We start from the raw sequence: 25493 nt of genomic DNA, 5'->3' as shown, positions 1-25493 counted from the left end.
GTATGAATGTGATGGGCCCTCGTCTGGTAGCAGTAAGTTAATGTGAGTGCAGTGGTTGGTTGGATTTGACCTACGGCCTGCGGAATGAAAGGGTTGTTTGTTGTGCCTGAATGGCGTGTGAATGGACCATAAAGAGGTTGGTGCCTGGACGTGGCTTTATGGCCCACCTTCAGAAGGCTTGGTTTTAATATTCAGATACTTTGATAAGTATTCATGCTTTGAAACCATAATTTCTGGATGTATCATAACCAACCAGTGTGAGTGGTGGATTAACTTTAACATACTAGTACCAGGGTAGTCCAAGGGTGCAGGACTTGCGTGGCTCTCATCATTTTTCCTTTGCCAAGAATCCCCTTGAAATCACAAACTTTGCTTAAAAAACACCTTTGCCTTGCATTTTCAGTGAGGGGAAGTCCAGGAATCTGCAGGCTGCCACAAATTTTCTACCACCAAGTGTTCCACTAAGTCTCCAGAGAAAAACATTGCTTCACTTGTGTGGGTGGGCAGGTGACCGCAACAGGGAAGTATCCAAAACGGAATGCGGAGACATCAAAATTACCTACCAAAAAAAAAAACGGCAGTCACCTGAGTATTTGTTCCTGGGCTCAGTGGCCATGTAGGTAAACCTACCAAACCAAGACATTTCTGATAATTAGACACCTGGACCAGTCCACAGAAGTGTGGTGTGTTTGGATTTCACAGAGTTTTCTTACCCAGAATATCCTGCAAAAGTGAAACGTTGATTAAAAACATTATTTTTACTTGCTTTTTCATCACAGAAACTACAGGAATGTGCAGGGATCCACAGAATTCCTACCACCCAGTGTTTCCCCACTTTTCCTGATAAAAACACAACCTCATTTGTGTGCCTGTGCCTAGTGCCTGCGTCAGGAATGGATCACTCTAGGGTTAACAGTAGCCCTCATGCAAGGACTACCATTGACCCTTGTGTGATCCATTCCTGTCGCAGGCACTAGCCTACCCACACAAGTGAGGTACCATTTTTATCAGGAGACTTGGGGAAATGCTGGATGGAAGGAGGTTTGTGGCTCTCCTCAGATTTCAGAACTTTCTATCACCAAAATGTGAGGACAAAGGGCCAGATGTAGGTACAAAAAAATTAGCGACTCGCAATTTGCGAGCATGTGCGACTCGCAATTTGCGTGTCGCTAACTGGAATGCAGGTAGAAAGTGCGCGGACAAATTGCGACTCGCACCCAGAGTCGCACCGCAGATAGTGAGTCCGCTGTTTGCGAGGTCGCTTTTTGCGACCGCGCAAATAACGGACTCACAATTTGCGAGTGGGTGTCGCAAATTGCGACTGTGCTGAAAATTGAAAGCAGGTGCTGCAGAACACTCCAGAAACCACTCCAGAACACTCAGAAAAACACTTCCTGGCACATGATGATGACATCACAGCCAGGAAGTTTACAAATACACCTGGGAGGAGGGAGGACCACACCCTTTTTCACTGCAGCACAGCTAACAGAGCACCAGCAACCATGGCTGACACTCCCAGGAAGAGAAAGCTCAAGTTTGCAGAGAAGGAGCTGGAGGTTCTCATGGATGAGTGCTGTCAGCACCATGATGAGCTTTTTGGGAAGGCAGCCCTCAATGTGCCAGACTCTGACAAAAAAAGAATTTCACAGGAAATCCAGGAGAAGGTAAACTCCCTGGGGGTCAGCCACAGGAGTGTGGATGAACTAAAGAAGAGGTGGTACAACCTCCCCTACCGGACCAAGGAGAGGGTGGCAGAAAGGCTCCGGGAGATGAGAGGCACAGGAGGGGGACCATCTTCCATACCACCACCCACACCCCTGGAGGAAAGGGTTGAGGAGACCCTGGAGCCGGAGACTGTTACTGGAATTGGAGAACTGGACACCTCTGAGCCCGGACCATCAACCGGTGAGTACCATGTGAAATGCCTGTACCCCCATCAATGCCATACCCCCACCCACCATGTACACAGGGGCATGCACAACCAAGATAGCTCCATTTCAGAGTAGCAAACACCAGAATGATGCATTATGGGCAATGTAGTCAAGTAGGCAGTTCATAGGCATATGTTTATTAGGAAGTGTTTAACAGATAGTAGACACTGACAGTGTTTTCCCCATGTCCCACAGGTCTCCCACAAGACACCCCCACCAGCCAAAGCAGCCAGGTGCCAATGGTCAGCCAGCCCCAAGAGGAGACAACAGGACCAGCCACCACTCCCACCTGCACCACCAACACCATCCCCTCTCTGGCAACACCTGTTGCAACAGTGGTCTTGGAGCCTGCACCAGGTACAAGCCGGAGTGCCACATCAGACATCACAGGGCCTCCACCGCTGCGCAGGTGACGCAGGATGAGGAGAGCAGGGCAGCAGGCAGAGTCAGGGCTTCCATCCACAACACCAACGGAGGCCCAACTGCTACGGGGGCAGCGCCTGCAAAATCAATAGTTAGGGCGGATTAGTGGGGTTCTGCAGCGCTTCGAGATGAACCATGCCAACAGCAAGCAGCAGGTGCATGCACAACTGGAGGTCATTGGTAACAACACTGGTGACCTAGCCCTGTCAATTCGCGAACTGGTGGCTGGACTGCTAACGCAGAGTGAGGGTGCGCGGCGCAGGGACCGCCAGCTGCTCCAAAGGCTGGACAGGATGACCTCCTCTATCGTCAGACTGGCAGTGAACACAACTGGGCTGTTAAGGAGAACAGTCAGCCTCCAGGTTGACATGGGCCACTTTGCGGGTGATGTGGCATGGGGACTGGGCCGGATCACCCATGCATTAGACCTTATGGAGGCACGACAGGTGTCCAGGGGTACAGGTGACACCCCACAAGACAGTGAGGAGGGCTCCACTGTCAGCAGTGTCTCTGCTGGTGACACCAGGGTGCTACAGAGTGGGAGTACAAGGCAGAGCACTGCTGAGCAACCTGGTACCAGCCAGGCTGGCTGAGCCCGCCGTAGGCTATGAGCTAAACACTGTCCCTGATATCGGGGCACATGATGGCAATGTGTCCCATGCCAGTTGGTCATTTGAAGTTCCTGAACAGTTTTTCCTTGTATATATTTTGGTTTTTGCACATATTAAAACATTTGTCCGTTACACTTAACACATGGACTCTTTGTTCTATTGGTGAGTATGGTAGAAGTTGGCACGCACCTTCCAAAGTATTGGGTTGCAATGTGTTCCCGTCTCAGTCTGCCTTGATTTGCGATGCTCCTATCCCCATGATGGCGATGTGGTTGCTCTTGCTCTTCATCCTCCGAATCTGGGTATGCAGGGGTGAGAGGTAGGCCACATCGGGTGGCAATGTTGTGCTGTATAGCGCATGCGACAACTATTTTGAAAGCCGTTATGGGGGTATACTGGAGGGCACCTCCACTTCGGTGGAGGCATCTGAACCGTGCTTTCAGCAGTCCGAAGGTTCTTTCAATCAAGTTCCTGGTCCTCTTATGTGCACTGTTGTATCGCCTCTCACATTCATTGCTGGGTGTTAAGTACGGAGTCAGTATCCATGGCCGTAGTGCATATGCACTGTCACCTGTTGGGCACAAAACGTACACTGTTAGCAAGTCGTGGTTGGTTTGCACATTGCTCTGTGTGCATATCTACAAGGTGCATGCAGCTCTACCTAGGAGGTATCCGTCTCCAAACTCCCCACGTTCCAGACGTTGGTGTATCCCACTGTGCCTAAAAATGTAGGAGTCATGAGTACTGCCTGGAAATTTAGCAACCATGTCAGTGATGACATAATGGGCGTCACATACCACCTGAATATTGAGTGAGTGGGTACACTTTCTATTGCGGAACAGATATTTCAGGTTTTCAGGGGGGCATATTTGAATATGTGTCCCATCTACACACCCTATGACATGGGGAAAGTTGGCAATTCAGTAAAAGTCTAACTTGGTGCTGTTAATTTCTGCCTCATTCCTGGGTAGGTATATGTATCGGGACATATGTGTGAGTAAGGCATCTAGGAAAGTTGGCAATCCTCAGTTCGCTGGAAAAGAGTCTGCCTTGTTCTGTAAATCTTCTCCTGTCTCTGGCTCCTCCTCCTCCTCTGCTGGGCTGCGTGGGCTCTCCTCCTCACTGCTATCAGGTATATCCTACCATCTTGAGTAACCCAGATGCCTTCTGGGTCCCCTTTTATACTTTGGTAATGATTACCACCTGCTCTGAGTTAGTGGTAAATTGGACATGCAAACTGGGATTTTTGCGACTAGTCGCAATTTGCGAGTTGCTATTGCATATGGTTTGCGAATTTCAAATTGCGACTTCCTATTAGCGGGTTGCAATATGGGGTCGCAAATTTTGCGAGTCGGTAACGGCTCGCATCGCATTTTGCGAGTCGGAAATGGGATTTTTGCATCCCATTTCCGATTTTGCGGAGTCGCAAATAGCGATTTGGGCCAATTGCGACTCGCAAAAGTTTGCTACATCTGGCCCAAAGTGTTTTATTTTGCCAAATTTTTAGGTTAGAAAAGGATTCTGGGCAACAGAACCCAGTGAGAGCCCCACAAGTCCCACCATCCTGGATTACCCTTGGTGTCTAGTTTCAAAAGATGTCTAGGTTTGCTATATTTCCCTAGGTGCTTGCTGAGCTACAGCCCAAAATCCACAGCTTGGCACTTTCCCAAAAAACACATCAGTTTTCATTGGAAAAATATGATCTGTCCACGTTGTGTTTTGGGGCATTTCCTGTTGTGGGTACTAGGCCTACCTACACAACTGAGGTACCATTTTTATCAGGAGACTTGGGGAAATGCTGGGTGGAAGAAAGTTTGTGGCTCCCCTCAGATTCCAGAACTTTCCATCACCGAAATTTGAGGAAAAAGTGTTTTTTTGCTACATTTTGAGGTTTGCAGAGGATTCTCGGCAACAGAAACTGGTGAGAGCTTCACAAGTCAACCCATCCTAGTCTTGCCCTAGGTGTCTAGTTTTCAAAAATGCATAGGTTTGGTAGGTTTCCCTGAGTGCAGGCTGAGCTACAGCCCAAAATCCACAGCTAGGCACTTCGCAAAAAACAGGTCAGTTTTCATTGGAAAAATGTGACATGTTCATGTTGTATTTTGGGGCATTTCCTGTTGTGGGTACTAGGCCTACCTACACGTGAGGTAGCATTTTTATAGGGAGACTTGGGGGAATGCTGGGTGGAAGGAAGTTTGTGGCTCCCCTCAGATTCCAGAACCTTCCATCACCGAAATGAGAGGAAAAAGTGTTTTTTGCCACATTTTGAGGTAAGCAAAGGATTCTGGGTAATAGAACTTGGTGAAAGCCCCACAAGTCAACCCTTTCTCGATTCCCCTAGGTGTCTAGTTTTAAAAAACGCACAGGTTTACTATGTTCCCTAGGTGCTGGCTGAGCTAGAGGCCAAAATCCACAGCTAGGCACTTTCCAAAAAACAAGTCAGATTTAGATGTAAAAATGTAATGTTTCCATGTTGAGTTTTGGGGCGTTTCTTGTCGCGGGCACTAGGCATACCCACACAGGTGAGGTACAATTTTTATCGGGAGACTTGGGGGAATACAGAATAGAAGAACAAGTGTTATTGCCCATTGTCTTTCTCTACATTTTTTCCTTCCAAATGCATGAGTGTGTAAAAAGAAGTCTATTTGAGAAATGCCCTGTAATGCACATGCTAGTATGGGGTCCCTCAGATTCAGAGATGTGCAAATAACCACTGCTGCTCAAAACCTTATCTTGTGCCCAGTTTGGAACTACAAAGGTTCCCTTGATACCTATTTTTCACTCTTTATAATTTACCAAATGAATTACTGTATACCTGGCACACAATGAAAACCTATTACAAGGTGCAGCTCATTTATTGGCTCTGTATACCAAGGGTTCTTGATGAACCCACAAGCCCTATATATCCCCACAAACAGAAGAGTCCAGCAAACGTAACAGTATATTGCTTTAAAAAATCTGCCATATCTGGAAAAAGTTACAGAAAAAAACGTAGACAGAAATGGCTGTTTTTTTCCAACTCAATTTTAATATTTTTTTATTTCAGCTGTTATTTTCTGTAGTAAAACCTTGAAGGATCTACACAAATTACCCCTTGCTGAATTCAGAATTTTGTCTAATTTTCAGAAATGTGTATCTCTCTGGGATCCACTATTGGTTTCATAACCATTTCTCTCGCTAACTGGAAGGAGGCTGAACACACAAAAAAATTGTAAACATGGGGTATGTCTCAGTAAAATGCCAAAACTGTGTTAAAAAATGTGGTTTTCTGATTCACGTCTGCCTGTTCCTGAAAGCTGGAAAGATGGTGATTTTAGCACCACAAACCCTTTGTTGATGACATTTGCAGGGAAAAAAACAGATACCTACTTCTGCAACACTTTTCCCATTTTTCCCCCCAAATTCTTTTTTTCCTTTTTTTGGCTAATTTCTTGGTTCCCATTTAGGGGAACCCACAAGCTCTGGGTACCTTTACAATCCCCAGCATATGGGGAAAAAAGCACACAAATTTGGTGTGGATAGCTTATGTGGACAAAACATTATGGGGTCCTAAGCACAAACTACCCCAAATAGCCAAAAAAGGGCTCAGCCCGGAGGGGGCAGCAGCTAAGGGGTTAAAGAATTGCTGAAATGAGCTCAGATTCTTCTGCAGGTGGTCAGTATATTGCTGACTATGTCTTCACTTTTGAGAAAGTCCTGCACAATCAGGTTGATGCAGTGTGCCAAACACAGGACCCTGACATATCCACCATCTGCCATGGCCTTGACTATATTACTGCCATTTTCTGTGGCAACAAATCCAATTCTGAGGCTTCTGGGCCCAAACCATTCAAGAACCTTGCTGTTAAAGTCTTCTAAGATGTTTGCAACTGTATGGAATTTCTCCATTATGAACGCCGCTACTGTTGCATGCCGCTGAACGCACTTAACAGTTTCTTCAGCACTGAGACCGGCAGATAGCTGTTGCCTAACCGCTTCAAAAGAGATCCAGTGTGCAGTAATACATAGGTAAAGAGGTGCTTGACAACTGGTCCACATGTCCGTCGTCAGGTGGCTATTGTGAACAGCACTCTGCTGCAAAGCTTGTCCAACCAATTGCAGTACATTGTGTTGTAGCGCAACTCTGGCAAAATAGCTCCAACTGGGAACCTTCCACTTTCGGGCTGATGGCCACCATAAATTCTAAAAATCCAACTCCTTCCACAAAAGAAAAAAGGAGACGGTCCAGCACTAATATTTTAGTCATATTCCTGCTATACAAACGTGCCGTTGGGTAGTTGCGATTTTAGGGCCCCTCCTGCCTAAACATGCCCGTACTAGTAGATAGAATTGTTTTTCATGGTGCCACTGATGCAGGCGAGTTCCAGAAAGAATTAGGAGGTGGTAGACTCAATGTACATCTTGGGTAATCACTGTATGTGGTGGTGTCTCCATCTGACTCTTGCACCATTTCGAGGTTACTGATGAGGGTGATGCTGAAGACTGCTAGGGACAGGGCTGCTTTGTGTAACACTGTTGCCCTCTTCTCCCTCATCACCTCTCACTGTGATGGGAGCTGATTCCCCTCTCTCATCAACACCACCACCTGCAGCAATTTTTTAAAGGTGCTCCTCCCACCAGATTGCGTGAAGTTTTTTCAAATGGGTTGTTTTGCCTGGGAAACATCCTTTTTTACGACTTTGTTTTTACGAAAGTCGTGGTTAACGAAAGCGCAACAACGCTTTTTTTAACCACGACTCCGTTATTTTGTGCCTTAACTACGTATGTTCTGAACAACGAACATGCATGGTTAAGGTACAAAGAAGGGAGTTGGCGAAGGAGGACGACGCAGGTGAGAAGGGGTCGACTAAGGTAAGTGGTGGGTTTAGGTTTTGGGGAGGGGTGGGGGGTGGTGGGTTTTAGGTTTTGGGGTGGGGCGTTTTTGGTTTTGGGGAGGGGTGGAGGGTTAGGGGGTTTTAGGTTTTGGGGTGGGGTTGGGGGGGTGGGGCGTTTTTGGTTTTGGGGAGGGGGTGGGGGGTCAGGGGGTTTTAGGTTTTAGGGTGGGGTTGGGGGGTGGGGCGTTTTTGGTTTTGGGGAGGGGGTGGGGGGTCAGGGGGTTTTAGATTTTGGGGTGGGGTTGGGGGGGTGGGGCGTTTTTGGTTTTGGGGAGGGGGCGGGGGCAGGGTGTTTTAGGTTTTGGGGTGGGGTTGGGGGGGTGGGGCGTTTTTGGTTTTGGGGAGGGGATGGGGGGTCAGGGGGTTTTAGGTTTTGGGGTGGGGTTGGGGGTGGGGCGTTTTTGGTTTTGGGGAGGGGGTGGGGGGTGGGGGGTCAGGGGGTTTTAGGTTTTGGGGTCGGGTTGGGGGGTGGGGCGTTTTTGGTTTTGGGGAGGGGGTGGGGGGTAATGCTTTTATCAGGAATGCCTTTACAACGAAAATCGTTGTTAAGGCATTCGTGGTAAAATCATTAGTAGTAGCAACGAGGTAGGTGTTCCGACCTCGTTGTTAAGGCACTAGTTGTTTAGGAAATCGGTGTTCCGTCGTACAACTGTTTTGCCTCCAGTACCATAATGTGAACCAGGCTTCCCTCAACAGACACTTGTGCGGCTAATGGAGCATATTGCAATGTAAGCCTCATTCCTTCTGATCAGAAAGAGAACTTTTTTGGAGTGCCACCGATGCCACTGCCAATACCCAAAGAACTGGAGGTATGTGGATGTGTCATCTATTGCCTCCCTGCAGTATGTACTTCGACTGAGGTAGTGGTGCTAGATGCAGGTCTCACGGGGATCTTATAAATATGGAAGCTGATGATGGTTGCAGAACAAGTGCCACATCCTTCTGAGCAGGTTGAATAGGAGGGGTAATGCCAGTGTCCTCTGAGCCAGCTTCCATGACAATGACTGCCTTGTCTTTCTCATCCCCTTCCAAGTTTTAAGGCTTTCAGGAACTTTCCTATTCTCTTGCCTCTCGTGGCGGCTCCAGTCCATGTCCAGATCATCAGAAGGGGGTCTTTGAGAAGATGGTGCAGTTCCATTTCTTTTTCTTGTTGTAGATCAGAAAACTGATGGTTCAAAAAGAGGTACATCTTGCTCAGCAGGAAACTCAACTTTCTATTCTGCTCCTCATTCAAGAACTGTTACTGGCTGTGGCTCCTGTTGTTTACTTTGCTCAGTTTCCTATGACGATTGATGACTTTGCGGTTGAAACAATTATAATTCAGACTCACTGCTCGTCACCATGATTGCAGTGGCTGCGTTGCTGACAGACATGAGCTTGGGTAAGGGTGAGATAGTGCAATTATTGATGTGGGGGTGATGCTCCCAGCTTGCTGCCCAGAAGACAGTGCTGCAGGCACACAAAGTTGCCTGAAAAAGGAGGAGGGCATCAAACCAGTGGTGGCAATCCACTTCTTCTTTTCCTCCTTAGTGGCCACTATCTTGGCAGCACCTTTCTGCCCTCTTCAAGCTCTGTCACTTGGCACTTACCTGCACAGTGGAAGTAGAGAACGTGACCACAAGTGTAAGTGGTCACATCACTTGCCAGCCTTCTGTCTGGCAGTACTGCCCTCATCTCCCCACAACTGCATTGAATGAGAAGGTTCTAATTAATGTAAAAGCACCTTTCAAGCCATACTTGTCAAAAATGGTCACAGTGGCCCTGCATTGGACAAGAAAGTTTAACATGGATCGTAATGCATGCAACTCCATAACCCTATTTGTTTGTGTAGATAATTAGCTATGACCTGGGCCATTGGAATTATGTTGCAGGGGAAGACCTAAATATGCAGCAGGGCTGCCTAAATTATGTAACAAGAAAAGGCAAATAAACAACAGAAAGGTGACTAGACAACTTTTGCGAAGGGCTTCCATTGCGATGCAACACATTGCTGGATGTTTAGTAACTTTTGACTCATTTGTGGTAATGCCCGACGGGCACTTTTGCCTCCAAGATGGGTATAATTAAGGTGCAGTGGGGCCACCACATCCCATGATCCCAAGACCCAGGTTCCACTTTAACTGCTGATCTAATCATATCTATGCAGGCACCCATTACTCACCAATGTAATACATATATTGTGTGGCCATGTGGACAGACAGAGGCAAGCAACTATTTTTTGTCACTCCTCTTCTGATAGCTGCTTACCCCTAGGGGGATCATGGAGAGAGTAAAGGGGTAAATGAAGGAGACGCATGATATGCAAAGAGGGGGAAGCTTTTGAATCATAATCCCTTTGAAAGGTGGTGAATAGTTCACCGATCTCTAACACACACAGCTAAACCTCCCACACACTCAACTCTCAAACAGGCACACGCACCCAGCCCTCAAAACATACACACATCCTGAACCCTGAACAAACACACACACACACACACACACACACTGACCAACTTCCCCGAAGACAACAAATACTGCTTCGGCAAACAAGTGGACTGCACGTTGATCATTAATTCACGGACATTGATTACATTTAGCTAAAAGGCCCCAGGGCCGTGGGTCACACAGAGTTCTCTTCATGCTGGCTCCAGCAGTGACCACATTTAATTGCATGTATGAAACCAACATACATCTTGTGTAGGACTGACATTGTGGCATGATCTCTGGGAATGCTGAGGTGTAATGATCTATCAATTTGGAGCCAGATAGCTTACAAGAGATGTCTGCGACATTCTTCACCACCCTCCAAATTTCTGTCCAATATGTTTGCGGGAAGCGTTGCTGTGTGCTAGGAATCTCTTCAAGAGATTTGTGCCGAAGCTCGTGGGGGTAAAGACGCTATCAGGCTAGGCCCTCCTGTAGGGGCTTGACCTTCTGCTAGTCGTGTTTGTCTGCAGTGCTCGGGGAACATCCAGATCTCGTTTTGTGAGCAGGAAGTCAAGCATTCGAAAATAAATGATGTGGTCGTTGTATATCACACACTGCTTCGGGTTAGAAACATAACAAGCATTTGCAATGCAAGAGGTCTCGCATTCGCGAGAATTAGAGCTATTGGCATTGTAAAAGGCAATGCCTTTTACCCATGTGTTTTGGTTTGGAGGTGATGTATGTGGTGTGGAGGGAAATTATGTGGTTTGGATTGGAACTGTCAGTTGTGGAATTGTGTGGGGTGGAATTGTGTGGTGTGTAGTACCTTTAACCCCTTCGCTGCCAGGCCTTTTACCCCTCCTGTGCCAGGCCTTTTTTTTGGCTATTTGGGGCAGTTTGCACTTAGGCCCTCATAACTTTTTGTCCACATAAGCTAGCCAAGCCAAATTAGCGTCCTTTTTTTTCAACATCCTAAGGATTCTAGAGGTACCCAGACTTTGTGGGTTCCCCTGAAGGAGGCCAAGAAATTAGCCAAAATACAGTGAAAATTTAATTTTTTTCAAAAAAATGGGAAAAAGTGGCTACAGAAGAAGGCTTGTGGTTTTTTCCCTGAAAATGGCATCAACAAAGGGTTTGCAGTGCTAAAATTACCAGCTTCCCAGCTTTCAGGAACAGGCAGACTTGAATCAGAAAACCCAATTTTTCAACACAATTTTGGCATTTTACTGGGGCATACCCCATTTTTACAATTTTTTGTGCTTTCAGCCTCCTTCCAGTCAGTGACAGAAATGGGAATGAAACCAATGCTGGATCCCAGACACCTAAACATTTCTGAAAAGTAGGCAGAATTCTAAATTCAGCAAGGGGTCATTTGTGTAGATCCTACAAGGATTTCCTACAGAAAATAACAACTGAAAAAGAAAAATATTGAAATTGAGGTAAAAAAACAGCAATTTTTCTCTATGTTTTACTCTGTAACTTTTTCCTGCAATGTCAGATTTTCGAAAGCAATATACCGTTACGTCTGCTGGACTCCTCTGGTTGTGGGGATATATTGGGCTTGTAGGTTCATAAAGAACCCAAGGTACTCACAGTCAATAAATGAGCTGCACCCTGCAGTGCGTTTTCATTCTATACCGGGTATACAGCAATTCATTTGCTGAAATATAAAGAGTCAAAAATAGCTATCAAGAAAACCTTTGTATTTCCAAAATGGGCACAAGATAAGGTGTTGAGGAGCAGTGGTTATTTGCACATCTCTGAATTCCGGGGTGACCATACTAGCATGTGAATTACAGGGCATTTCTCAAATAGATGTCTTTTTTACACACTCTTTTATATTTGGAAGGAAAAAATGTAGATAAAGACAAGAGGCAATAACACTTGTTTGGATAATCTATGTTCCCCCAAGTCTCCCGATAAAAATGATACCTCACTTGTGTGGGTAGGCCTAGCGCCCGCAACAGGAAACGCCCCAAAATGCAACGTGCACACATCACATTTTTTTAAAGAAAACAGAGGTGTTTTTTGCAAAGTGCCTACCTGTAGATTTTGGCCTCTAGCTCAGCCGGCACCTAAGGAAACCTACCAAACCTGTGCATTTGTGAAAACTAGAGACCTAGGGGAATCCAAGATGGGGTGACTTGTGGGGCTCTGACCAGGTTCTGATACCCAGAATCCTTTGCAAACCTCAAAATGTTGCTAAAAAAACACATTTTACTCACATTTTGGTGACAGAAAGTTCTGGAAACAGAGAGGAGCCACAAATTTCCTTCCACCCAGCGTTCCCCAAGTCTCCCGATAAAAATGATACCTCACTTGTGTGGGTAGGCCTAGCGCCCGCGACAGGAAATGCCCCAAAACGCAACATGGACACATCACATTTTTTTAAAGAAAACAGAGGTGTTTTTTGCAAAGTGCCTGCCTGTAGATTTTGGCCTCTAGCTCAGCCGGCACCTAGGGAAACCTACCAAACCTGTGCATTTTTGAAAACTAGAGACCTAGGGGAATCCAAGATGGGGTGACTTGTGGGGCTCTGACCAGGTTCTGTTACCCAGAATCCTTTGCAAACCTCAAAATTTGGCTAAAAAAACACATTTTCCTCTCATTTTGGTGGCAGAAAGTTCTGGAAACAGAGAGGAGCCACAAATTCTCTTCCACCCAGCATTCCCCCAAGTCTCCTGATAAAAATGATACCTCACTTGTGTGGGTAGGCCTAGCACCCGCGACAGGAAATGCCCCAAAACACAACGTGGACACATCACATTTTTTGAAAGAAAACAGAGGTGTTTTTTGCAAAGTGCCTACCTGTAGATTTGGCCTCTAGCTCAGCCGGCACCTAGGGAAACCTACCAAACCTGTGCATTTTTTAAAACTAGAGACCTAGGGAAATCCAATATGGGGTGACTTGTGGGGCTCTGACCAGGTTCTGTTACCCAGAATCCTTCGCAAACCTCAAACTTTGGCTAAAAAAACACATTTTCCTCACATTTTGGTGAGAGAAAGTTCTGTAATCAGAGAGGAGCCACAAATTTCCTTCCTCCCAGCGTTCCCCCAAGTCTCCCGATAAAAATGATACCTCACTTGTGTGGGTAGGCCTAGCACCCGCGACAGGAAATGCCCCAAAATGCAACGTGGACACATCACATTTTTTGAAAGAAAACAGAGGAGTTTTTTGCAAAGTGCCTACCTGTAGATTTTGGCCTCTAGCTCAGCCGGCACCTAGGGAAACCTACCAAACCTATGCATTTCTGACAACTAGAGACCTAGGGAATCCAAGATTGGGCGACTTGTGGGGCTCTGACCAGGTTTTGTTACCCAGAATCCTTTGCAAACCTCAAAATTTGGCTAAAAAAAAAACATTTTCCTCACATTTTGGTGACAGAAAGTTCTGGAATCTGAGAGGAGCCACAAATTTCCTTCCACCAAGTCTCTCAATAGAAATGGTACCTAACTTCTGTGGGTAGGCCTAGCGCCCACGAAAGGAAATGGCCCAAAACACAACGTGAACACAACACATTTTTTCACAGAAAACAGAGGTGTTTTTTGCAAAGTGCCTACCTGTGGATTTGGCCTCTAGCTCAGCTACAGATCGGCCTATTAATAGGCCGAACTGCCCCCAGGGGGGGCAAAATGGCCTAAAATAAATTTGCCCCCTCCACTCCCCCCCCCGGGAGCGACCCTTGCCTACAGGGTCGCTCCCCCTGCGTGACATTGGCGCAAAAAAAAAAAATCCCCGGTGCCTAGTGGTTTCTGCCCCCTTGGGGGCAGATTGACCTAAAATCGGCCAATCTGCCCCCAAGGGGGGCAGAAATGGTCTAAATACAATTTGCCCCCCAGTGGAGCGACTCTTGCCTAATGGGTCGCTCCCCATCTCTAAAAAAACAAACAAACAAAACAAAAAACACAAAAACACAAAAAAAAATTGCCATGGCGCCTAGGGCAGATCGGCCTAATAATAGGCCGATCTGCCCCCAGGGGGGCAGAACTGGCCTAAAATAAATTTGCCCCCCCACCCCCCTTCCCCCCTGGGAGCGACCCTTGCCTACGGGGTCGCTCCCCCTGCGTGACATTGGCGCCAAAAATAAAATCCCTGGCGCCTAGTGGTTTTTTCCCCCCTTAGGGGCAGATTGGCATAGCAAAAAATGGCCGATCTGCCCCCAAAGGGGGCAGAAATGGCCTAAATACAATTTTCCCCTCCAGGGGAGCGACCCTTGTCCAAGGGGTCGCCCCTCATCTGTAAAACAAAAAACAAAAAAAAATATCCAGTGCCTAGTGGTTTCTACCCTCCTTGGGGGCAGATCGGCCTAATCAAAATAGGCTGATCTACCCCCCAGGAGGGCAGAAATGGCCTAAAATAATTCCCCCCCCAGCGGAGCGACCCTTGCCTAAGGGGTCGCTCCCCTTGCGTGAAATTTACAAAAACAAAAAAAACTCCCTGGTGTCTAGTGGTTTCTGGCCCCCTTGGGGGCAGATTGGCCTCATCAAAATAGGCCAATCTGCCCCCAAGGGGGGCAGAAATGGCCTAAATATAATTTGCCCCCTAGGGGAGCGACCCTTGCCTAAGGGGTCGCTCCCCACCTAAAAAAACAAAAAACAAAACAAATAGAAAAGAAAAAAAAAAAAAAGATCCCTGGTGCCCTAGAGGTTTCTGCCCCCCCGGGGGCAGATCGGCCTAATAATAGGTCGATCTACCCCCAGGGGGGGCAGAAAAGGCCTTCCCAAAAAAATGCCTCCCCTGGGCGCGACCCTTGCCCAAGTGGTCGCTCCCTTATGTTCATAACCAACAAAAAAAAAAAATCCCTGGTGTCTAGTGGGGTTTCAAAAGCCGGATTGCAAGCAATCTGGCTTTTGAAACCCTGGGAGAGACTTCAAAGGGAAGGAAATACATTTCCTTCCCTTTGAAGCCTCTCCGGGCCTCCCCCACGTGATTGAAAGAGAAATGCTGAACATGCGCGATGGGGGAGACCCTGTGACTAGCGATGGGGGAGACCCTGTGACTAATCAGCTCGCGCGCTGACGTCACAGAGGGGGTGGGGGGGGGGTCGGGGGTGGAAGAGGAAGGGCTTCCCCTTCCATCCCCGCTAGCGCTCCCCCAAGTTCCTGTGACTTGGACGAGGTGACCTCGTCCAAGGCACACAGGAACTGTAGCATTGGACGAGGTGACCTCGTCCAAGGCACAGAACAGGTTAATTGTACTGCAGTTTATCTGCAATCATGCTGTGGGGGAAACGGCCTTAACAACGCGGCTCGTGTCACGTTGTGCCTTTACAATTCAGGCTAAACCACGAATGCGTCTTTACAACGCATTCCTTTACAAATCAAGTCATTAGAACGACTTGCCTTAGGGAAAATGTTGTTGGACTGATGTTGGACTTAAGTCCAACACTTTCCCTACTGTGGCGCTGACTGGAGTTGGAATCGTAAACTATACCATTCCAAAGTCCAGAGCTCCCAAGGCAAGTCGTTGTAATGACTTGCGTGGTAAAAGAATGCTTTGCAGATTCATGGTTCGGGACGCGTTCTTAAGACCGGCACACTAAAGACCTGCGTTGTTCCGACACACAACCATGCTGCTGTGTTTCACGACCGACAGCCGAGCACATAGCGCAAATCAAATCACTCTTTCGGCAGCATATGATAATCCGGATTTAAATTAGGAAAGGAACACAATGTTGAGTAAAGTGCTAACATTAGATCATGGTAACTAGTCCTGGGGAAATTTCAATTACACCACCATACCTTGCGCTATTTTGTGAAGTTTGTTTTTTGCTTTTTAATATTAAATTTCCAAATTATGCAATTACGTCACGCTATGTAACTACATGGTGCTTGCAGCAAAATTGCATCAAATTCATCTTTGGTAATATTTTGCTTTCTTATACTGTTTTTCAATGTGATATATTTAGGGAACTGGAATATTACACTTTATATGGTTCTAAAAAGTTTTGCATTAAACCTTGTTCTACTGTGAATGTTTACTAGAAACTGTAAATACATTATTTTGTTTCTCGTTGTGCAGTATTTTTAACATAGCCGTGAGATAATTTTATTTGTATCTGCTAATTGAGCCAGAATGAAAACGTAATCATTTTCTTCCTAAACTGGGCCTACTTGTTACTGTCAGTCAATCAATCAATCAAATTATTTGTTGAGGCGCTACTGACCCGGAAGGGTCTCAAGGCGCTTGGGGGGGGTGCTACTGCTCGAAGAGCCAGGTCTTTAGGTGCTTCCTGAAGGTCAGGAGGTCATGGGACTTACGTAGGTTGGCGGGGAGTGGGTTCCAGATTTTGGCTGCGAGGTGAGAGAAGGATCTGCCGCCGGTTGTGGTACGGTGAATGCGAGGGACTGTTGCGAGGGTGAGGTTTGCGAAGCGGAGTTGGCGTGCCGGGATGTGGAAGTTGAGTTGATCGTTGAGGTAGGCTGGTCCGGTGTCGTGGAGAGCTTTGTGAGCGTGGATTAGGATTTTGAAGACGATCCTTTTGTCGATGAGTAGCCAGTGGAGGTCCTTGAGGTGGGCAGAGAAGTGTTTGTGGCGAGGGAGATTGAGGATGAGACGCGCTGAGGCATTCTGTTTGTGCTGGAGTTTTTTCGGGAGCTTGGCCATTGTTCCCACGTAGAGGGCATTGCCGTAGTCCAGTCTGCTGCTAACGAGGGTGTGGGTAACCGTTCCTCTGGTTTCTACGGGAATCCAACTGAAGGTCTTGCGGAGCATTCGAAGGGTGTTGAAGCATGAGGATGAGATGGCATTGACTTGCTGGGTCATGGAGAGTGAAGAGTCTAGTATGAAGCCGAGGTTGCGTGCGTGGGTGGTGGGTGTTGGGGGCGACCCCAGGGTGGCTGGCCACCAGGAGTCGTCCCATGCTGACTTGTTGGGGCCGAAGATGATGATCTCAGTTTTTTCTGAGTTCAGCTTGAGGTGGCTTGCTGTCATCCAGTTGGCAATAGCGAGGAGTCCGGTGTGGAGGTTGTTCTTGGCGGTTGGTGGGGTTCCTTGTGAGGGACAGGATGAGCTGGGTGTCATCAGTGTAGGAAATGATGTTGAGGCCATGTGATCGGATGATGTTGGCGAGCGGAGCCATGTAGATATTGAAGAGGGTGGGGCTGAGTGAGGATCCCTGGGGGTCTCCGCAGATGGTTTTGGTGGCCTTAGACTGGAACGGGGAAGCGAACTCTGTGTTCTCTCAGAGAGGAAGGAGGTGAGCCAGTCCAGGGCTCTGTGGCGAATTCCGGCGTCGAAGAGGCGCGTGCCGAGGGTTTGGTGACATACGGTGTCGAAGGCTGCAGAGAGATCGAGGAGGATGAGGGCAACGGTTTCAACTTTCTCTAGCCTGGTCCTGATGTCATCGGTGCAGGCGATGAGGGCGGTCTCAGTGCTGTGGTTTTTGCGGAATCCAGACTGGGAGACGTCGAGCAGGCTGTTGTCCACCAGGAAGAGGGAAAGTTGGTTATTGACTATCTTCTCTATGACCTTCGCAGGGAAGGGGAGTAGGGAAATAGGTCGGTAGCTTTTTAGGTCTTCGGGGTCGGCTTTGGGCTTTTTGAGTAAGGCATTGACTTCGGCGTGTTTCCAGCTTTCTGGGAAAATGGCAGTCTCGAAGGAGCTGTTGATGATGGTCCGGAGCTGGGGAGCAATGATTTGGCTGGCCTTATTGAAGACGTGGTGAGGGCAGGGGTCTGCAGGGGAGCCGGAGTGGATGGTGCTCATGGTTTTGGCGGTTTCCTCATCGTTGGTGAGGGTACAGGCGCTCAGTACGTTGGTGCAGCAGGGTACGATGCGGTCAACCATGTCGGTGGTGGTGGTGGTGTGGGAGGAACGGCGTTGTGAAGCTTCCATGAATGTCTGTGATCTTGCAGTGGAAGAAGATGGTGAGGGAGTCACAGAGGTCTTGTGAGCAGGGAGGGTCGGTGGAGCAGGACTTGAGGTTGGTGAGTTCCTTTATGATGTTGAATAGCTCCTTGCTGTTGTGTGTGTTGTTGTCAATTCGTTCTTTGTAGAAAGATCTTTTGGTGGTCCGGATGAGCTGGTGGTGTTTGCACATGGTTGATTTGAGGGCGGTGAAGTTGCTCACTAATTGTTCTTGGTGCCAGATTTTCTCAGCTTTCTGGCATTCTCGTTTGGAGGCCTGGAGGTCTGCAGTGAACCAGGGAGCTTTCTTGTTGATGCAGGTGTTGCTGGTTTTCTTGAGTGGAGCGAGGGTGTTGCCGCAATCGTCGAGCCATTGCTTGAGGTTGAGGGCGGCGGTGTTGGGGTCATTGGTTTTGGGTGGTAGGGTTTGGGTGAGGTTGGAGGTCAGTTGATCCTTGGAGACCTTGTTCCATTTGCGGAGAGGGAGCGGATGTTGTTTGTGGCGGGTGGTGGGCTTCAGGAAGTAAAAATTAAATCAATGGTGGTTGGTCCAGTGGAGTTCGGTGGTGTGGGTGAAGGTGATGTGGCTGCTGGAGAAGATGGCGTTGAGCGTGTGCCCGTCTGAGTCGGTGGGCGAGGTGACCAGTTGCTTGAGGCCGAGGTTTGCAGGGTTGTCCAGAAGGGCAGCGGAGTTGCAGTTGTTGGTGATCTCCAGGTGGAAATTTAGGTCACTGAGGAGCAGGTATGTCAGGAATTAAACCATGCGCGGTCCAGGTCCCGCCCGAAACTTCACTGCGCGGCTCTGCGGCGCTTTCTGCACATCACTTGTCATCCCCTCTTGCTCCAAATGTGGCCATCTACATTGTCTGCCCAGTGGCAAAGCTCATAGAGCTGCAGGTTCAGGTCATTGGTGGACAAGATGCACGTTACAGTGCTATTCCATGAAGGGACTACAATTCCCATGTTTTTAGAGGCATCAGCCATCTTGGGGTGTGGCAGGCCTATAAAGCCCAGCCACACCCAAGCACGTTGCTCACTATTTTGAAGACTTCAATGCAGCCAGACCTCGTGGGGGTTTCTCTGGAGAAGAGCAGAATTCCTGAATGGCAGAGTGTCATCGAACCGAAGTATCCTTGTTCCCGTGGTGCATTCAAAAACGAGTAGGTCTTACTCGTATCGGTATGGTCTTGCTGAATCCTAGTTTGAAGGAAGTCGTTAATTCCAAAAGGTAAAGCGCCCCTTAGCATAATGAACAAAGCCACACTGGTAAAGCGCCCCGGGCACCACATTTAAAGCGCTTCAGTTCACAGGAGTAAAGCGTACTTGAAATGGTATTCAAAGCACTTCAGTTCACAGGAGTAAAGCGCACTTGGCATGGTATTCAAAGCACTTCAGTTCACAGGAGTAAAGCGCACTTGGCATGACATTCAAAGCGCTTCAGTTCACAGGAGTAAAGTGCACTTGGCACGATATTCAAAGCGCTTCATTTCACAGGAGTAAAGTGCCCTTGGCACAGCAATCAAAGCGCTTCAGTTCACAGGAGTAAAGCGCCCTTGGCACAGCATTCAAAGCGCTTCAGTTCACAGGAGTAAAGCGCCCTTGGCACAACATTCAAAGTGCTTCAGTTCATTGGGAGTAAAGCGCCCTTGGTCCAATAATCAAGGTGCTTCAGTTTACCTGAGTAAAACTTTCAGGCCTAGGTGGCAAAAGTGAAAACATCTCAAAGATAAGCAAATCATAGTTTCATTGTTTTTGGAAGCATAATATGTGAGATACATATTTAAGTCTTTGATGATATGTGAGATACATATTTGAGTCTTTGCAAATTTCTAGACTGAGACCAAACGTTTTATGTTTATGAATGCATAGTACTTGCATAATTGATGTTCAGAGTATGTCCATGGTCCAAGCTCTTGCCTTCTCAAGGTTCAGAGGTCTCTTCGCCCCTGACTGGCTTCACCATAACTCTGTGCTATAATAGCTTTCTGAGTTGGTGACACCGGAAGGTGGGCCTGTTGTTCGGCGGCGTGCAGATCCAGAGGAAAGGACACTGTGACAAGGTAGTCCGAGGAGGTGAGGGCGTGGGAGCTGATCGTGTCTGTGTTGTAATCGCAGAATTGGGAGCGGGGGCCTGGTGGTCTGTAGACGAGGGTTCCTCTCAGGGTGGTGTTTGCGTTGATGTGTACCTGAAAGTGCAGGTGTTCTGCGGCATCTGGGGTGTCGGTAGAGATCCTGATGGTGCTTCTGTGTATAATGGCGATTCCTCCTCCTGGTTTGTTGATACTGTCTCTTCGGGTGATCTTGTAGCCCTCAGGGATGGCTATTGTGATGTCTGGTTCTGAAGAGGGGTACATCCATAATTCGGTGAGGAAGGCGATGTCAGGGTAGGTTGACGTGAGTAGGTCCCAGAGCTCGATAGCGTGCTTGTGGACGGAGCGAGTGTTGAGGAGGATGCAGTTGAGATGGTTGGCGTGTCTGGCATTGTGTGGTGCTTTGGGGCTTGATTGCAGGTGAAACAGCACGAGCGGCAGGCAAAGGGTCCATAGGTGTGCCTGGGGGTGGCCTGGGTGCAGACGGTGGGCCGGCCGAGGTTGAGTGCGTGGAGCTCAGCAGTGGTGTAGTGGCGTCTGGAGGCATGGGAGACTAGAGGGGCAGGAGGACAGGCGCTGGGTGCGGTCCAGGTGCAGACGGGTGCAGGCGGGCTTGCCTCTGGTGCGGCCGCACAGCGGCCGCCATTAATAAGGGGAGGTGGGAGGGAGGAGCAGCTGGGAGGCGGGAGGGCATGACAAATGGGGGCGCGAGAGGGGCTGGGCCACAGGGGACGCAGCAGCGGGAATGGGGAACCGGGCAGAAACAGGCAGCAAGCAAAGCAGAACGGGCAAAAAAGGCAGAGACAGCAGAAAAGGCAAAAAGCTGAAAACAGGCACAGAAAACAGAAGCAGGATAAACACAAAAGACAAACACACGATACTTACGTATACCACTAGACATCAGGGGTGAGGCGCAGGCGGGTGCCTGCGGGTGGTGGAGGGCGCTGAACTCACGGCAGCAGCGAGGGTGGGGTCAGGAGCATGAGGGCAGTCGGGCAGGAGCACAAGGGCAGTCTGGTGGAGCTGCTCATCACGCAGAGTGGTTCCTGGCCTTAAGTCAGGTCAGGGGTCACTCTGGGCACTGCACGGTGGCTGCCATTAATAAGGAGAGGTGGGAGGGAGGAGCAGCTGGGAGGCGGGAGGGGGTGGCAAATGGGGGAGCGATGGGTGCAGGGCCACAGGGGACGCAGCAGCGGGAACGGGGAACCGGGCAGAAACAGGCAGCAAGCAAAGCAGAACGGGCAAAAAAGGCAGAGACAGCAGAAAAGGCAAAAAGCAGAAAAACGGCACAACAGGCACAGAAAACAGAAGCAGGATAAACACACAAGACAAACACACAATACTTATGTATACCACTAGGCATCAGGGATGAGGCGCAGGCAGGTGCCTGCGGGTGGTGGAGGGCGTCGAACTTGCGGCAGCAGTGAAGGTGGTGTCAGGAGCATGAGGGCAGTCGGGCAGGAGCACAAGGGCAGTCTGGTGGAGCTGCTGGTCACGCAGAGTGGTTCCTGGCCTTAAGTCAGGTCAGGGGTCACCAATGTGGATTCTCCAACATCTGTATTTCGGCACTTTCTTCTCAAAAGTTGCAAAGAATTGCTAGCAAAGTTTGTGTTTTTGACACATTTGCCTCAATATAAACAGATTGGGGGCGAGTTTTCAGGCTTTAAAGAAACTGCATACTTTTCACTGAACAAACCATGGGAGCTATGACAGTTCAGCAGATTTAAACGTTTGTGCATTTCACAAAATTTATTTCACTGCTCAGAGCAGTAATAGAAACATTATTCAAGCCAGATATTGACGTTTAAGAAGAAAAAATATTGATTACAGATAGAGGCAACTATTCTGTGTAATCTTTAAGTGTCAAGAGAAGCGATTCTCAGCTAAATATGGGTGACATCAGTGTGGTTTTACTCCCACAGAGAAGATTGATAGAGGTTAGCAAACATGGACTGAAACATCACAGATGAATCAGCAGTGACATAGAAGAAAACACTGTCACTATAAGAGGGGAGCAAGTGGTATTTCCTGTTATGACCATGGATGTAAAAGGTGATTTCTAAAACATGTGATGGTTTTAAATAACAATTATTTTTAGTATGTACAGCGATGGTGCATAGGAAGCGTACTGGAAGTCAGGCGGGTAGGACAATTTTTTATTATAGACTGTGGCATTTCCAGGCATGATTTTTGGGGGCACAGAAGAGGCCACATAGGAATACAAGGTGGGGGAGCAACAACAAGGGGGGGGCGGGTGATATCCGAGGGCTAGGGAGGCAAGGGGACTCTAGGGGCAAAGCAAAATACAGTGGGTATGGGTAGAAGCAAATTGTCAGAGAGGAACATGTAGGGGAGCAAGCAGACAAGAGAGAGCACAATATAGAACTGGAGAGAGAAGCACACGGGTAAAAAAAACAATACGGGGGATAAGCACACAAGTGAATCGCGGAGAAGGGTGGCAGCAAAGCACAGGTGTAGTGACAAAGCAACATTTGGTCGCAATAGATGGGGGAGAAAAAAATAGCAGTTTCTTTAGAGAATATTTAAAGTGTTGCCACATTAAAATAAGGAGCCTTGCCCTAGTCCACTGCGCGCCCATGCTTCCATTAAAAAAGCCCGACTGGCTCCTAATGGCCGTCGGCACATTGGACAGCAACTTAACAACAATCCCAATTCTATGTCAGGACCGGAGGCTCCGATTATGCTTTCTCTTTCTTTACTGAATCAAACAGCAGCCAATCAAATACAAGTAACAGAAAAAACTACACATCCCAGGATGCCTACATCCTATCACATGGTCCAATCACTATCCATGTCCTTTGCTATAAGTCCTTTGACCTTTGATGTCACTTCCTCTTTCTTTGCTGCTTCGCAGCAGATAAGTACATGATTTAATTCTCTTGTGTAATTGCATGTTTGTTTATCGATTTAGAATGTTATTTTTTCATTGCTCAGCGTCGCGATTCAGCGCGCTTCATTTGTATTGATTCGAGCGCTTGTACGCTCTGTTTTATTGGCCTTTTGCCAAAATTTCACTGGCCCGGTACTCGTGGAGTGGGAGCGGGAGCGGAGCTGCTTTGGCAGTCTCCTTTTCATTTTTACTCGCGCACGCACGTCTTGATGAGCCGATTCCTTTCTGTTCTGAATCGATCAGCTCGTGAGAGGTGCGGCAAGGGCGTTCCAGTGCCCTTTTTGCATCTCAATCCTTTGCTCCCTGACGCCCAGCAGAGTGACTGCTTGGGTAGTAAAATAAATATCAGGCTTCTGCCAAGAGTGCTTTTCAGACAGCTCCCTCCACATTCTATTAAGGGCTTATATTTGTCTATTGCCTGAACTGGGGTTTTTGCACCCCCCCCTTCCTTGATCCCTATCTATTTCATTTAAAGTATTTTACCTTATTAATCTGACCATGGCTCAGTGGGATGATCAAGGAGCAGAATATTACACAGATGATTTGAGCAATCAACTAGAAGTTGATATAGTTGAAGCCCTTGATTCCAGGGTTCAACAATCGGTAAATGATGCTCTGGTGAGAGCTTTGGGCCCCTTTTCAGGCCAATTATTTGACTATGCTCGTGCACAGGGCTGGACGCAAGAACAACAACCTCTCCCCGAGTCCAAAAAAGTGAAGGACAAACCTAAAAACTTGGACCCTAGGGCAGAGGTTAGTAGTCTGCACGCAGACGCATTTGAAAAACTACGTTAAAAAACGTAGTGGGGAGCATAATTACTGCTCAAAAAAGGAAGCCTTCCTCCCTTCCTCGTCTTCCGATAAAAATTCCTCCTCTGATGATTCAGATGATTCCGACGCTCCTAGACCTAGTAAAAGAGCTAGGAAAGCGCCTCTTCCCTGTCAGGTTCTAGACTTTGATCCCACGGAAATCATTCACCCCAGAGCATCTAATTGGGTTCCCCCACCCGAGGTGGCTCAATATGTCCAATCTAATTTACGAAAAAGCTTTGACAAGGAAGTTCGATCAAGCTTAAAAGCGGAATGCCCTAGACCTGACCTAGAGGGCAAGGTTTCTGAGACCCCGAAAATAGATCCCACAATGGTCACCTTTATGCAAAACTTTTCTACGGATCCCAAAAAAGGTTTGGATCGCTTCTGGCGTAATTGTCAAGACAAGTTGTTGGACCTTTCAGGACCCTTGACCAAGATTCTTGAGATGGCGTATGTGGCCAAGGAATCTGGATCTCCAGTGGACACTGATGTCCTTATAGGATGGGCACAGAGATCCATTTGCCTACTTGGGAACTCGAATTGTGCTATTTCTGCAGAATGCAGAAAATCCGTGTTAATGCGCATTGACCCTAAGTTGTCTGATCTTGCGTCTTCGGAAGCAGGACCTTCGGCTGAAGGACTGCTCTTTGGATCTTCTTTTATCAAAGACTTGTCCAAGTTTTGCTCCACCTTTTCTACACTTGATAAGGCTCAAATGTCCCTCAAGAAGGTCTTTAAACGAGGCCTTTTTCTCAGGGCCGGTCGTTACGGGGGACGTATGCCCGGCCGAAGAACTTACAATAGTCCCCAGAACTACTACCCGAGAGGCAGAGGTGGCTGGTACGGAGATCAAGACCCCACCTTCTACCCCACACGCTCTAGGGGAGGACACCCCCGTTTCCGTAGAGGTCAACGCAGAGGGCAGCAAGGAGCCATACAGGACTCAAGTTTCACAGGTGAGCAGTATTCATTTTTCTCAGGTCAAACTTGGGGGCAGGGTAGCATTATGCTTGACAAATTGGAAACGGATATAGGGGGATCCTTGGATTCTCCAAACAGTAGAGGGCTTTCGCTTGGAGTTTATCAGTACCCCCCAACAACTATTCCCTCCTGTACAAATGTGTTTTTCCCTAGCAAATCAAAATTTTATAGACAAAGAAGTACAAGCCCTTTTAGACAAAGGAGCCATCCAGTTTGCCTCCCCTCACCCTTACGGCTTCATCAGTCCTATTTTCGTAGTAGACAAGAAAGGAGGAGGTCACCGATTAGTCTTGAATCTGAAGGATTTCAATCATTGGATCCTTTACAGACACTTCAAGATGGAAGGCATCCACATGTTAAGAGATATCCTTTTAGAAGGAGATTGGCTGGTTCGTCTGGATCTAAAGGATGCATACCTGTCGATCCCTATTTTTCCCCCTCACAGGAGATTTCTACAGTTCCAATGGAAGGGACAGTACTTGGAGTTTCTAGCCCTTCCATTCGGTCTGTCGTCAGCCCCGTGGTGCTTCACGAAGCTTCTGAGACCTGTGATGGAATGGCTCAGAGCCAAAGGAGTCAGATTGATTATATATCTGGACGACAT

Source organism: Pleurodeles waltl, chromosome 9 (genome assembly GCF_031143425.1).
Source record: "Pleurodeles waltl isolate 20211129_DDA chromosome 9, aPleWal1.hap1.20221129, whole genome shotgun sequence".
NCBI classification, from domain to species: domain Eukaryota; kingdom Metazoa; phylum Chordata; class Amphibia; order Caudata; family Salamandridae; genus Pleurodeles; species Pleurodeles waltl.
The sequence above is the reverse complement of the archived record's forward strand: the minus strand, read 5'-3'. Positions refer to the sequence as shown.